The 14,174-nt window shown below is 46.6% G+C and overlaps 1 long non-coding RNA gene across 1 annotated transcript; it reads right to left on the bottom strand.

The window, feature by feature from the left end:
• Window positions 1-4,320: 4,320 nt before the first annotated feature.
• LOC125523529 (uncharacterized) lies at window positions 4,321-6,421 on the bottom strand. The gene is made up of 4 exons (XR_015610973.1): window positions 6,336-6,421; window positions 5,963-6,048; window positions 5,756-5,835; window positions 4,321-4,953 (listed from the first exon to the last, which is right to left on the bottom strand). It is a non-coding gene; the product is annotated as an uncharacterized LOC125523529 (long non-coding RNA).
• Window positions 6,422-14,174: the final 7,753 nt, after the last annotated feature.

Below are 14,174 nucleotides of genomic sequence, written 5' to 3' on the forward strand. Positions count from 1 at the left end.
ATTGAGTAAGACTCAAAGCCCGACCACGGCAGAAGATAGAAAGAGAATGAAAGTCATTCCCTATGCCTCAGCCATAGGTTCTATAAAGTATGTCATGCTGTATACCAGATCTATTGTATACCCTGCACTGATTTGGCAAGGGAGTACAATAGTGATCTAGGAGTAGATCATTGGACAACGGTCAGAATTATCCTTAGTGAAATAAGGATATGTTTCTCGATTATGGACGTGACAAAAAGGTTCGTCGTAAAGAGTTACGCCGATGTAAGTTTTGATACTAATCTAGATGAATCTAAGTCTTGGTCTAGATACATATTGAAAGTGGGCTAGAGTAGCTCCATGCAGAGCATTGTTGACATAGAAATTTGCAAAATACACGTGGATCTGAATGTGGCAGACCCGTTGACTAAGATTCTCTCACAAGCAAAACATGATCACACCTTAGTACTCTTTGGGTGTTAATCACATAGCGATGTGAACTTGATTACTGAATCTAGTAAACCCTTTGGGTGTTGATCACATGGCGATGTGAACTATGGGTGTTAATCACATGATGATGTGAACTATCGATGTTAATCACATGGTGATGTGATCTAGATTATTGACTCTAGTGCAAGTGGGAGACTGAAGGAAATATGCCCTAGAGGCAATAATAAAGTTATTATTTATTTCCTTATATCATGATAAATGTTTATTATTCATGCTAGAATTGTATTAACCGGAAACATAATACATGTGTGAATACATAGACAAACAGAGTGTCACTAGTATGCCTCTACTTGACTAGCTCGTTAATCAAAGATGGTTATGTTTCCTAACCATGGACAAAGAGTTGTTATTTGATTAACGGGATCACATCATTAGATGAATGATCTGATTGACATGACCCATTCCATTAGCTTAGCACCCGATCGTTTAGTATGTTGCTATTGCTTTCTTCATGACTTATACATGTTCCTACGACTATGAGATTATGCAACTCCCGTTTGCCGGAGGAACACTTTGTGTGCTACCAAACGTCACAACATAAATGGGTGATTATAAAGGAGCTCTACAGGTGTCTCCAAAGGTAGATGTTGGGTTGGCGTATTTCGAGATTAGGATTTGTCACTCCGATTGTCGGAGAGGTATCTCTGGGCCCTCTCGGTAATGCACATTACATAAGCCTTGCAAGCATTGCAACTAATGAGTTAGTTGCGAGATGATGTATTACAAAACGAGTAAAGAGACTTGCCGGTAACGAGATTGAACTAGGTATTGGATACCGACGATCGAATCTTGGGCAAGTAACATACCGATGACAAAGGGAACAACGTATGTTGTTATGCGGTCTGACCGATAAAGATCTTCGTAGAATGTGTAGGAGCCAATATGGGCATCCAGGTCCCGCTATTGGTTATTGACCAGAGATTTGTCTCAGTCATGTCTACATTGTTCTCGAACCGTAGGGTCCGCACGCTTAACGTTATGATGACAGTTATGATGAGTTTATGCATTTTGATGTACCGAAGTTAGTTCGGAGTCCCGGATGTGATCACGGACATGACGAGGAGTCTCGAAATGGTCGAGACATAAAGATTGATATATTGGAAGCCTATATTTGGACATCGGAATTGTTCCGGGTGAAATCGGCATTTTACCGGGGTACCGGGGGGTTACCGGAACCCCCCGGGGGTTATTGGGCCTACATGGGCCTTGAGGGAGAAGAGAGAAGGAGGCAAGAGGTGGCCGCGCGCCCCTCCCCTTCCTAGACCGAATAGGACAAGGGAAGGGGGGCGGCGCCCCCCCCCCCTTTCCTTCCTCTCTTCCTCCTCTTTCCCCCTCTCTCTCCTTATCCAACTAGGAAAGAAGGGAGTCCTACTCCCGGTGGGAGTAGGACTCCCCCTTGGCGTGCCACACCTGGCCGGCCGCCCCCTTCCCCTTGGCTCCTTTATATACGGGGGCAGGGGGGCACCTCTAGACACAAGTTGATCCTTGAGATCGTTCCTTAGCCGTGTGCGGTGCCCCCCTCCACCATATTCCACCTCGGTCATACCGTTGTAGTGCTTAGGTGAAGCCCTGCGTCGGTAGAACATCATCATCGTCATCACGCCGTTGTGCTGACGAAACTCTTCCCCGACGCTTTGCTGGATCGGAGCCCGGGGAACGTCATCGAGCTGTACGTGTGCTAAGAACTCGGAGGTGCCGGAGTAACGGTGCTTGGATCGGTCGGATCGTGAAGACGTACGACTACATCAACCGCGTTGTGCTAACGCTTCTGCAGTCGATCTACAAGGGTACGTAGATCACACTCTCCCCTCTCGTTGCTATGCATCACCATGATCTTGCGTGTGCGTAGGAATTTTTTTGAAATTACTACGTTCCCCAACACTACTTACAAGGTTATATCTGAAAACAGAACTAAATAGACATTTTAAATATATTTCAGTCATAATATGACCATTTCCTGCAACCGTAACTATGAAATCCAAATTTCCTTGGTTCAGTTTTAGTAAATGTCTGATCTTTAACTTGCAGATTCACGCTACTGTAACCAAGGACATGACCGAAGCCAAACAAACACTAGGCTTTGCCTACCGATGTGCAAAACAAAAACAAACTAAATACAGATTCAGCTCCCATCATCCTGAACTACTCTGACTAAGCCCATGGCCCTCATCCAAATCATTTCCTTAATCCTACAAACAATGGTAGCCACCTTCTGGTACTCATGCCTGCATATCATAACAGCAGATGCTTCACTGCAGGAAAGCATGTGGTAATTGCCTAACTGCAGAACCAGGAAATTTTTTTTTTTGGGGGGGGGGGGGGGGGGGGTCAAGTTTGTGTTTCGGTGCCTTCACATGAATATTGCACTGAATAAATTGTGAACAGCAATATCTACTTGCTTTTTACTTCATGATTGTTGCACTAACGAGACTGACTAAATATGAGCTGGCTCAAAGCCTAGGTTGCATAGCAATTGGTTTAAATTTGCAGCTAAAGGAAGGAACACCATCCTGGAAGAAAATTATACTCCCATATGCAAAACAACCAGCTAGACAAAGACGCAAAATAATCAGAGAAGCCAGCAAAATGTTTAGTTAGTACAGTACCATTTTCGCCTTGAGTGCAGCTGACGTTACATTCAACTGAAGATAAGGTATTACAGGCTTTTGCCTTCTAACCGTGGAATTAACAACAGTTTTCTCAATCTAGTGTGATGGGAAGGTAATGGGAGGGGGTCAGGGAAGTGGGTGGAGGAAGGGTGGCTACCTGCCTACGGACTGGTCCGCGGCGTTGCTCGGCATGACCGGATGCTCGACGGAGGGATGCGCTGCAGGGGGCGGTGGGGTAGAGGAGGCTTCGGCGGGCTCGGCACGCCGCGCCTGATGGCATGCAGTTCCTGCGGCTCCTGGCGGCGGACCAGAAACCTGGCGGCAATCCAGCGGGATCCCTTGATTGCGGCGGCGGCGAGGTCCGGCGGGATCCCTTGATGGCGGCGGCGGCGAGGTTCGGCGGGATCACTTGATTGCAGCGGCGGCGAGGTCCGGTGGGATCCCTTGTTTGCGGCGGCGGCTTTGGACGGAAACTGGATTAGGGGAGGGGCGAGAAAAAGTATAGGCAGCTGCGGCTGTGTGACGATCTGGGGCAGCGGCGGCACGACCGACAGGAGGGACGCCGTCGTCGCCACGGTCGAGGGTCGGGTCAGCGGCGGCGGCTGTGCGAGGGGATTGAGGAGGATAATAAACTGACAACGACGAAGGCTGTGCGAGGGATTGACTAGCGACTGGATTGACCGGCTAATTTACTACTCTACCCTGTTCGCACATAAAAAACCTTTAAATGATTTCTTTGATCCGACGGTTAGAAAAAATCAGCGGCGGAGTTACACGAAATTACGAATCGTAACTCGTCAATCACCGTAATGCACACACTAGCAACTTCCAATATTATATTTGAGTACTTCTCTTTAGATGTACTGGATATATAATATATAATGTAATATATGTCCAGATTTGGGAATTTTTATGTATGTTTTTTATAAAGTTCTGTAGCATTTTCTTATAATATATACTATACATACAATTGTTTAATACAATTTTGTTAGAAATTTTCCATTCTTGCAATTTTGTTACCCATATGCAGAATATGATGCAAGGTGTCAATTAGGCAGCAGAAACACACCAGTGCCAATTTTTTTAATACATGTACGCCTATTAGTTTTTCTTTATTATGTTTCATACAAATATTGTATCACCATTGATTGCAAATGACATTATTTCGTCTTTTGCTCCCAGGCCTGAAATCTCTACTACTATTAAACAATTAAACAAGAACTTTCTTACATGCACCTCGCAATTAGTCTCACAATAACGCACGAGCCAATCAGCACCACACGATTAGGCCAACAAGTCTCAATCTAACGGCCATCATTAATCCAATACCTCTACGGTGTGCACTTAGCATGTACCAATGACTGACCGTACTTCACCAGGAGAGTAGTAGTCGAACAACCAGCCCCGCGCGTCCCCTACAATCACGGAAATCAGATCGCAAACTAACAACCAGCCCAGCGTCCCCTACAATCACGGAAAATCAGATCGCAAGCTAAGGGAACTTCACGCCTTTGACCTTGACCTCACCGCCAGGCACATACGCCGCCAACCAACGGCGTCTCCTGCCTGCGCGGCGACCACGCCGCACTGCACCGTCCCGTCACCTCCGTGCACGATCGCCATCGCCGATTGTTGCCGCTCGTAGCGTGGCATCCGTCCTGCGAGATCGCCAGTGCCCAGGAGAGAGCCTGCCCCGGCACCCGCACCGCCATGCCCGCCCTGCACTGGCACCCACGCCGCCGCGCACACGCCCGCCGGGGCAGGGCGCCAGCGCCTGTCGCGTCCCCTGAACCAGCCGGGCACACGCAGCTGTGATTCTTCCGAGGACTTCTTCAGGTTCGACTTCTTCCTTTGACTGTTGCAGCATTACTCATGATTAGATTTTTGATAATAGAGTTCTAACTAATAAACAGTTGCACAGCAAAATGCTATAAGCCTTTCATTTTACATACTGACTATATGAGGATAATGAAACTGGATTTGTGTTGCACAAATTGCCTTTACTATATCAAGTAAATACAGGAAAGTGACTTTACTATATCAAGTTCCATCAACATGACCACCAACACAATCGTTCTACAAAGTAATATAGCATCTATCCAGCTCCAGGGTGTTACAATGAATTGTATAAATCTGTATAAACCCACTTTTGCACACCACATGATTGAGAATGTGCATGATTATTTAAACTGAAAACATCTGGAGTACACGTGATCCATTCTAATTCTGAAAACTAAAGAAGTCACACTTCCTGCTCCCTGAGTACAAAATGGTGCATTTGAATGTCTGTTTGTTGGAACTACGCAACTTTAGCATATCTTTTTTTTTCATGTGCATCTCCTAATAGGTGAGAGAATCAACAACATTTTGATGATCTATCATGAACCGGTTTAGAATATATGTTTTTGCAGGACTAATGCTTGTGGTAAGCCATCTAAGAAATATTTAGAGTTGCCGACAAAGGTAATCTGGAAGTATGATTTAGTAAACAAATATGCCCGACCATCACATCAAGGAAATGTTCCATATACAACTACATGAATTTCTTAGAACAATAAAAATATTGTGCAATGCAACGAAGATTCAAAACATACTCTTTGATTCAGACTTGTTGCTCCCATCCCCTTTCGGTACCAAAAAGTGTTCAAGTTTTGTACCTGATCTGGAATCCAAACCCCTGGCTTGCTGAATGACTCGAGCAGGTCAGAACCACATAGCAGCATTACCTTGACACTTCCTGAGACAAAACGCAAGTCGTAAACAACTGATTTATATACAGTGTTATAGTACTGATACAATTGGTGATCCAACAATGTGAGAGAAGACACTACTGTGTTGCAACAACAAAAATCATTGTCACATACCTTGATCAGCTAAGCCGTCCTTGCATAGAAGAATTCTTAACTCTTGAGAGAATGGTCAAGGTACGCTGATGACCTTTCTGCATTGCCTGTATCAAGAACACAAGAATGTGTCCATCAAATGAACACATCATCCGAACTGAAAGTACCTTATGTGATAGCGAAAATCCAATGGTAGCATGTATTGATAACATGAAAAATCAGGTTATTATGCATGGATCAACCATCACGAAAGACGAGCTTCAACATGCCAATTCGCAGAGGCGAATCCGGTGAGCAGACGGCAAGAGGTCATGAGCAGCCCCAAATTGCAAATTCGGTCATGAGAATGTGGTGTTAACACAAACCCATACACATTTCCAGTTCCGCATAGTACCTTCTTCTTGTTAGCATCGGTTCACCAGGGACATGTATCCATTAAGGCAGTAACATCCCAGCACCGACTACCCTCGCTGATGCAACACATCCTTCGTAAGCTCTGTACGTATGAAACAAGAGATGGGGTAATATGCAATCTATTTGTTCTGATTCTCAGCCTGTTCTAATATTAACACAACACTTCAGAGTTGCTAAACAGATTTAACAGGTGCTGCGGCTTACCAAACATGCCTGTGCATGTAGGTGGGAAGGTTGAAGCTCCCGGTGGCCACCAGCACAACACCACCCCGCCTTCCCCCGTCTCTGCGGTCATCCAGTTGAATAAGGGAACGTATGGTGGACTAGGATGACTCTGAATAACGCAAGTGAAGAAATCCAAGATCAGGTTCTTTTCTTTCTGCTTAGAGATTTGGATCCGTGGACAACTTCTCTGTGGGGACGGGAACTTCCACCTCCTCCAAGGCCATGGCCACGGCCATCCTCTTCAAATTCCCAGCTGAGCAAGAAGCCGGCAAAAAATCTTCGCTTCTCTCTTCCTGGGGTCGGCGTGCGCCCCCCGCCTGAGAGGTCGGTAGTCCGGCGTGTGCGGTAAGGGGCCGGCGTCACCGGCGAGCATGCCAAGCTCGACCACCTCCTCGAGCACTTCGACGACCGAATTCGAAGGAGGAGTGAGGTGGAGCAGGGGCATGCACGTCCGCCGGCGTGGGTGACGAAGGGGAGGGGTGGCCTTACAGGGAGCGCCGGCTATGGAGGGAGGGATCTGGCGACCATGGAAGATTAGGGAAGGGAGGAGAAAAGACAGGGGCGGTGGAATGACTGGCTTTTTTTAGTACAACTACAGTATATACTAGCAGTGTCCAGAGAAGGATTGTGAGTGACTGTGGCGTTGTCCAAACCAATTTTCTTTCATCATCTAGAAAAATACTTTTCTTTTATAGGGCATGTTCGATTTTTGGTGCCATTTCTTTAATCATCATGGCTTGTTATGATCATGATGATCAGTTGATGGTTTAAAAAGTTTCGTATAAATATCTATAAAAATTAAATAAAACTGAATATATTTTATGTTTTGTAATCCTGTAGGTCATCTTGTGGAGTACTTCACCGGAGATATAAATTTTATGGGTCTATCAAAACTAACTAACTCTGATTACTACTTTATAGGATCATATGACATATTTTAGAACAAAACTACCTGTCATTTTAGTGGATGAGGAATAAAATGATGATATTACAAGAAATCAAGACTTGAAAGATGACGGAAACAACACAGACCCCAAAGATTGAATGATTATTGATAGACCCCCTCCCCCTCCCCCAAAAAACATCGAACATATCACCCGAAGTTGAGCTCATCTCACAATCATTTATCCTTTCACCGACTGTCACTCCAACAAACGATGACTTAATAGAGTAACTTTGTTCATCGGTATGATTGATGATGTCCCTTTACTAGAGTAAGACATATTTTTTTTTCATATTTTAAAGTATGAAGGAAATGAAGTTGACGAGGAAGTTTTTGATATATATTTTAAAGTACGAAGGGAACCAAGCTCAAACCAATATCCCATCCATTGGATGAAGCACCATAGATCGTATCAATAAATGGACCTTCAAGAGATAATGGTGTTTAGTTGTGTTTTTTTAAATTATGTAACAAATTATAATAGAATTATGTGATCATCAATGTTATATGAAGACATGTTTATGGGTCGTATGTTACACGCGCGCTCATATCACTGAGCATAAGACAGATTTGAATGGGTCGGTAAAAAACTCGCTAGAAGAGAAAATATACTCAAATAGATGTTTTTATTGTAGATTATGATACGTGCGTTGCACATGCATGTGTACTAGTAGCAAAAAACAATCTAACCACACTCTCAAATTTGAGAAAATCCGAACTTTATTCTTATGTGTAAATGTTCACACTAACATTGGAATATCAAATTGTCGGTGTACAAAAAGAGGGGTACACTTTTTGTACCCCTATAACTGTGCACGGGCAGTCTGAGACACCACTACTAGGGAAAAGGCTAGCAGCAGCGCGGGTTTTAGACCTATCAGTAGCGCAGGGTTGTGCGCTACTGATAAGGCGCTACAGCTAACGAATAGCAGTAGCGTGCCTCCACCCACGCTACTGCTAAATCGACTTAGTAGTAGCGAGTTCCAGGAGGAGCGCTGCTGGTAATTAGTAGTAGCGCTTCTCTCTGCCCGCGCTGCTACTATTATTTCGTATTTTATTTCTTTTTTATTTCATGTTGTATTCGTACATCTTTACACAAGTTTTCATACAACAGGAATTTACAAATTGTTTTTACATCATAATGAGTTATTACATCACGGGGTGAAAGAACCGCGTGGACTAGTTTCAAGTGGACGGACATCCACTTGAAACTAATCCACGGTTCTTTCACCCAATGATATAATAAATATCATCATCATCATATCATTAACAACTTATCATCATCATCATCATATCATCAGTCACTAGTCGTAATCACAAGTACTCCTCACATCTTCAACTCTAACACATTGTATCACATAATAAATATATTGTACCTCATAGGACCTACTACATTCTCTTAGGACCTACTATATTCTCTAAGGTAAAATAGCAAAAAACAAGATAGCCCCTGGCTCTCCATTATGGAGAATGCAGATTATCCTGTCTCCAATTCTTGCCTTTCGCTTAATGTTGCTTCCAAGAACCTCCTTACGAATGTCCAAACATTTTTTCCACTCTTTGATTAGCATGTGTTCACCGGTTTCAGAAATTCAATATGCACAGGTGAGATCCGTAGGATGACCTGGCTGTAGGTTCAGAACTTCAAGGCGACCATTTTAATACATCAGATGAGGCACACAATCCATCGGGATTTTCTGTTGAAAAACATAGTAATAACTTCGTAGTTAGCAATGATGTACTAGTTTTAGAAGTATGCAAAAGATGCACGGATGTCATAATAGTAAAATATCTTACCAGGGTATCTCCATAGAAGTTATCGTGGTTCAACACGTGCACTAGTGGCACGTATTCACCATAATTTGGAGGAGTTCGATAATAGGTATTGTAATTCTCAAAAAAGTACAATAACCAATCAGATGATTTTTCTCCTTATAAGTTAATTCGGAGCCATCAGTGTAGTGGGTTTTGTCTACCATCTTCTGCACATTCTTTGAAGATTCAAAATAAGCTGTCAATGGAAATAAGCTGTCAACTATTTTGAAATAAACAATATAAATTAGTTAATAACTATGTTTGAGAAACTCACATTGCGGTAGAATCGCAAGCGTATCAACAAGGACCCAAATGTCCATATTGTCTTGCTCGATGTCAGGATCACCAAGATCCATGGTGACAATCATACCCTCATAAAACCATACATTTTGCAAAGTGCTTCCCAATTTTGGCAACCAAAATGGGTTACGCTCTGAGAATTGTACAGATTTACTTCAAAATCGATATCATGATGGATCCTTAGGTGTATTTTCTTTGTTTGAAAATTTTCATGGTCTTCAAAACCCATCCTCTCCAAGATATAGCGTCTTGCATGGCATGGGATAAGCTAGTCGAATTGTAAAAGATGAAAATTAGACGTTGAAATAGTTGAAGTCATGCTTAATTACGAAAAAAACACTTGCCGTGGTTCAACATCGAAGGTCTCCTCGAGCTTAATGCTGAAGCGCCGATCTTCATCCAGCTGAACGAACCTGTCGCACATACCTCGATCATCATGGCACCAGCTGCACTCCCCCAGGAGACTGTCGTCGTCCGAGTATGACATTTCCTACGTTCATCATTCAAAGATTAAACTTGTACATATTTTAGCACAAGTCATGCCAGAATTCACGGAAAAATCCGGCATGACCTTTGCTAAAAAAGGACATATCGAGCGCCTGAAATTTGCCGGAACGGAAATTAATCAACACTCCGGCAAAACATAGGCCACTCGGAGGTGTAACCAAAACATGAAATAATTGCTTAAACTAAAAAATAACACCAAATATGGCATGTTCAACTAGTTCTATTAATTAAACTAGTTCTATTAATTCAACTAGTTCTTACTAAATATAAACTTAGTATAAAAAGAAAAAAAACCAGTTCTTTCTAAAAATGAAGTAGTTGAACTAGTTATTAATTTACTTACTATACTAGTTCAACTAAAACTTAACTAGTTCAACTAAAACTAAACTAGTTCTATTAATTCAACTAGTTCTTACTAAATATAAACTTACTATAAATAGAAAGAAACTAGCACATCTACTACTACTAATTAACATCTAACTACTACATCTACTACTAATTAACATGTACTACTGCTAATTATACAACTAGTTTACCATCACTACTAGTAATTAATATCCACTACTTCTAAAAATCATTATCTATGAACCCTAAATTAACATCTACTACTACTAAAATCATCTACTAACTAAGCAAAGAGAGAGGGGATGGGGGGCTTACAGAGGAAGAGACGGTGGCGGGGAGGTGCTCGGCAACGGAGGGGCGGCGAGGGCGGGCTCGGGATCGGGAGGGCGGCGGTCCTGGGCGGCGGGCTCGGTCGAGGGCGGCGACAGTGTGGTCGAGAGCGGCGGCGGTGAGGTTGAGGGCGGGCGGCGACGGCAGCAGTGAGGGCAGACGCGCTCGGGCTCGGGCGGCGGCGACAGGGAGTAGGGGAACAGGCCGGTGGGGGGGAAAGGAGGACTTAGCGAAATTTTGATGCGGGGGGTGGTTAACTTGAACTAGCAGTAGCGCACGTACAGAAAACGCGTATAGCTAACTTATCTACAGCGCATTTTAGAGAAAACCGCTACTGCTAATGGAAGCAGTTATTTCTTTTGTTTAGTAAAAACATCAAAAATATACATTGGTCATCATTGATCTTTTTGTGTATAATCTAAATAGTCAACATGAATCCTCACTGTACCTGTATAGGTACAGGCGAGGATTCATATTGCAACCACAAATCATACACATATAGTTCAATGAAGACCAAGTGCTCGAGATAGGTTGAGAAGCAACATATTTAAGGTGGTAAACACCTTGTTCGCTTAGCAGTATGGGACTAAACTTAATTAGTTGCGGTCATACTTAGCATTAGCGAGTTTTGAGCAAAACCGCTGCTACTAAGTTCTTTAGTAGTAGCGCGTCCACGGGAAGGGCGCTACTACTATATCTAGCCTAGGGGCAACACCGTGGCAATTATAGTAGTAGCGCTCTTTTCACCTAGAGCGCTACTGCTACTCAGTCATTAGCAGCGCTCTTTTCTAAAGCTCGTTGCTGCTAATTAGCAGTAGCGCCTGTTTTTAGACCGCGCTGCTGCTAAGATTCTGTGTATAAGGGTTTCCCTAGTAGTGCACGGGCACCACCACACTGAGCAAGGCAAGGGAGCTGAGCCAAGGTAAGGCCGAAGCTCAGGAGAAGCAGAACGACGCCAAGACCAAGACCAGAAAGAGCAAAGGGGACGAAGTGGACCCCTCCCCCCGGCAAGATCCTTGCCGGGAGGCGGTTTTTGCAAACCCGGCAAGACCCTTGCCGTGGCAGCTCGCCCCACACCTACGGAGTGAGTCACCCTTGAGTCCACTGCCCCCATGGGGCAAGGATTCGGGAGACATCCCCGTGGTGGCATGCAGATCTTTGTGAAGACATTCAAGATCAGATACACCCTTCAGAAGATGATGATCCTTGGCGGGATCCCAGCCAAGGAGGACCACAAGGCCCCCGGCAAGAGCCTTGCCGGGGATGACAGCAGGCACCACGGCAGGACCCTTGCCGGGGCCCCGGCAAGGCCCTTGCCAAGAACACCCGTAGGGCCACCATCAGGCCCACGCCAGTCAAACCTCCATCGCCGTTCGCATGCAGCTGCCGACCCAACCAGCTGGGCAGGCACCTGCGTGGCGGTATGCAGATCTTCGTGGAGACCCACCACTGTGCCACCTCAGCTGCCTGCCTGCCTACATGGCACCGCGGGCGCCGCTGGCCAGGGCGCGTGTCGACGCGAGAGGGAGCGGCGACAGACGAGACATGGCTCTCCCCCGTCCCCGATAAAGCAAGGACACCTGGGCAAGACGCATTAAATGCGCCTTGTCATGTAATGCGAGGGATAGCCTCACATCACTATTCCCTTTCCACCTCCTGTGTGCCATTGTGGCAACCCCTTTCCTATAAAAGGAGGCCCGAGGCAACCAGGAGGAGGATTCGGCTTTTTGGAGCTCCTCACGCCCCATAGCTAGCTCAAGAACACAGATATACAATCCACCAAAGCAGGAGTAGGGTTTTAAGCATCCCCGCGGCCCGAACCTGGATAAATGAGCCGTGTGCTATCTGTTTGATCCGCTCTTCTCACGACCCCACGCCCCGCAACCATAGTAGGGATTCTTGTGATCCCATAGGTGTCGTTCCCACCGACATCTTTGGCGCGCCAGGTAGGGGGCGCAGTTGTGAGAATCGGCTTTAGCAGTTAGTTCGACGCTTCTTCATCATCATGGCGCCCAAGAAGAAGACGACGGTGGCGGTTGGCCCGTCGGAAGCCGGACATCCCGTCATGACGCGAGCGAGCAGCGGACCGGTCGCAGAAAGGACCCGGGGCGCCGTTCGCGAACACCAACACCGTCCCAGCAGCCGGAGTTTGGGAGGCGGCGATGTTTGTGCGCCTGGTAACGGGCCGCACGCCGCCAAATCCAAAGACGGAGCTAGGCCCTCCGCGGGTGGCGCGGGGCCTTCCAAGATCGCTGCCACCCCGCCCGAAGGCGATGCGAGGACCTCCAAGACTCCCACGCCGGCGCCGATGGCGCGCTCCTCTCAAGCGCCGCGCCAGGAACTGCGTAATCACGCCGAAGACCCCGGGCGTCGCCGCAGGAAGAGCCCCGAGCGCCACTCCCGGGAGGTAGAAGACTTGCCCGCTCGCCGAGGCGCTGGTGAAGAGGGCATGCGACTGCGGGGTCGTGATAGAGCTCCTTCTGACATGGTCAGAAGTCGAAGCGCGTCACGATCCGTGCAGGTTTCACTGCCACCAATGCCAGCAGAAGCCCTGGCGCGCGCGTAGTTGCTCCTTGATTTTCCTCCCACTACGGGGAAACTTGACGAATGGAGAGCCACTATCCGAAGCCTGGTTGCGGTGGCCAACAAAGACGAACCGAGTCCGGTGGAGCCCCCGGGTCAACGCTCCGATGGAGTCCCACGCACCAGTGGCAGGAAAGCCGGCGGCGCCGCGACCACAGTGCACTCGCCTCCTCCTCGCCCGGTACCGCGGATGCCAGCCCGTCGCGACGTTACGGGCGACGAAATCTCCATAGCGTCGTCTGACCCGCGGACCCACTGTGACCAGCGCCAAGTCCTTCGGGTACGAGAACATGAAGACGCTCAAACCACTATCGAGCGCCGGCGCGGAGCGCGCCACCTGTCAGACAGGCGAGCAGGGCCTGCTGTGAACCACCCGGCACCGGAGAGCCCTGGAGGCCTACCTTACGAGGTAGGCTGTCCGGCTTTTACCCGTGAGCTGCGGCAGTTCCAGTGGCCCACTCACCGCACCTTCAAACCTGACGTGGGCGAAAAGTACAGCGGCAAGACCCACCCGTCCGTGTTCCTCAGCATCTACACCATTGCGATGCAAGCTGCCGGAGCCTGTGACGATAAGGTGCTTGCGAATTACTTTCCGTTGGCTCTTAAACCCAACGCCATGTCATGGTTGATGCACTTGCCGGTAGACTCTATTTCCTCCTGGTCGGATTTGTGCCATGAGTTTGTGGGCGCCTTTACTGGAGGCCACCAAGCCCATGGCCAAGCGAGCGACCTGCACGTCATTCCCCAGAAGGGAGGCGAGAGTCTCCGCAA

This window comes from Triticum urartu, chromosome 7A (assembly GCF_056163025.1).
Source record: "Triticum urartu cultivar PI428250 chromosome 7A, HENAU_Tu73, whole genome shotgun sequence".
NCBI classification, from domain to species: domain Eukaryota; kingdom Viridiplantae; phylum Streptophyta; class Magnoliopsida; order Poales; family Poaceae; genus Triticum; species Triticum urartu.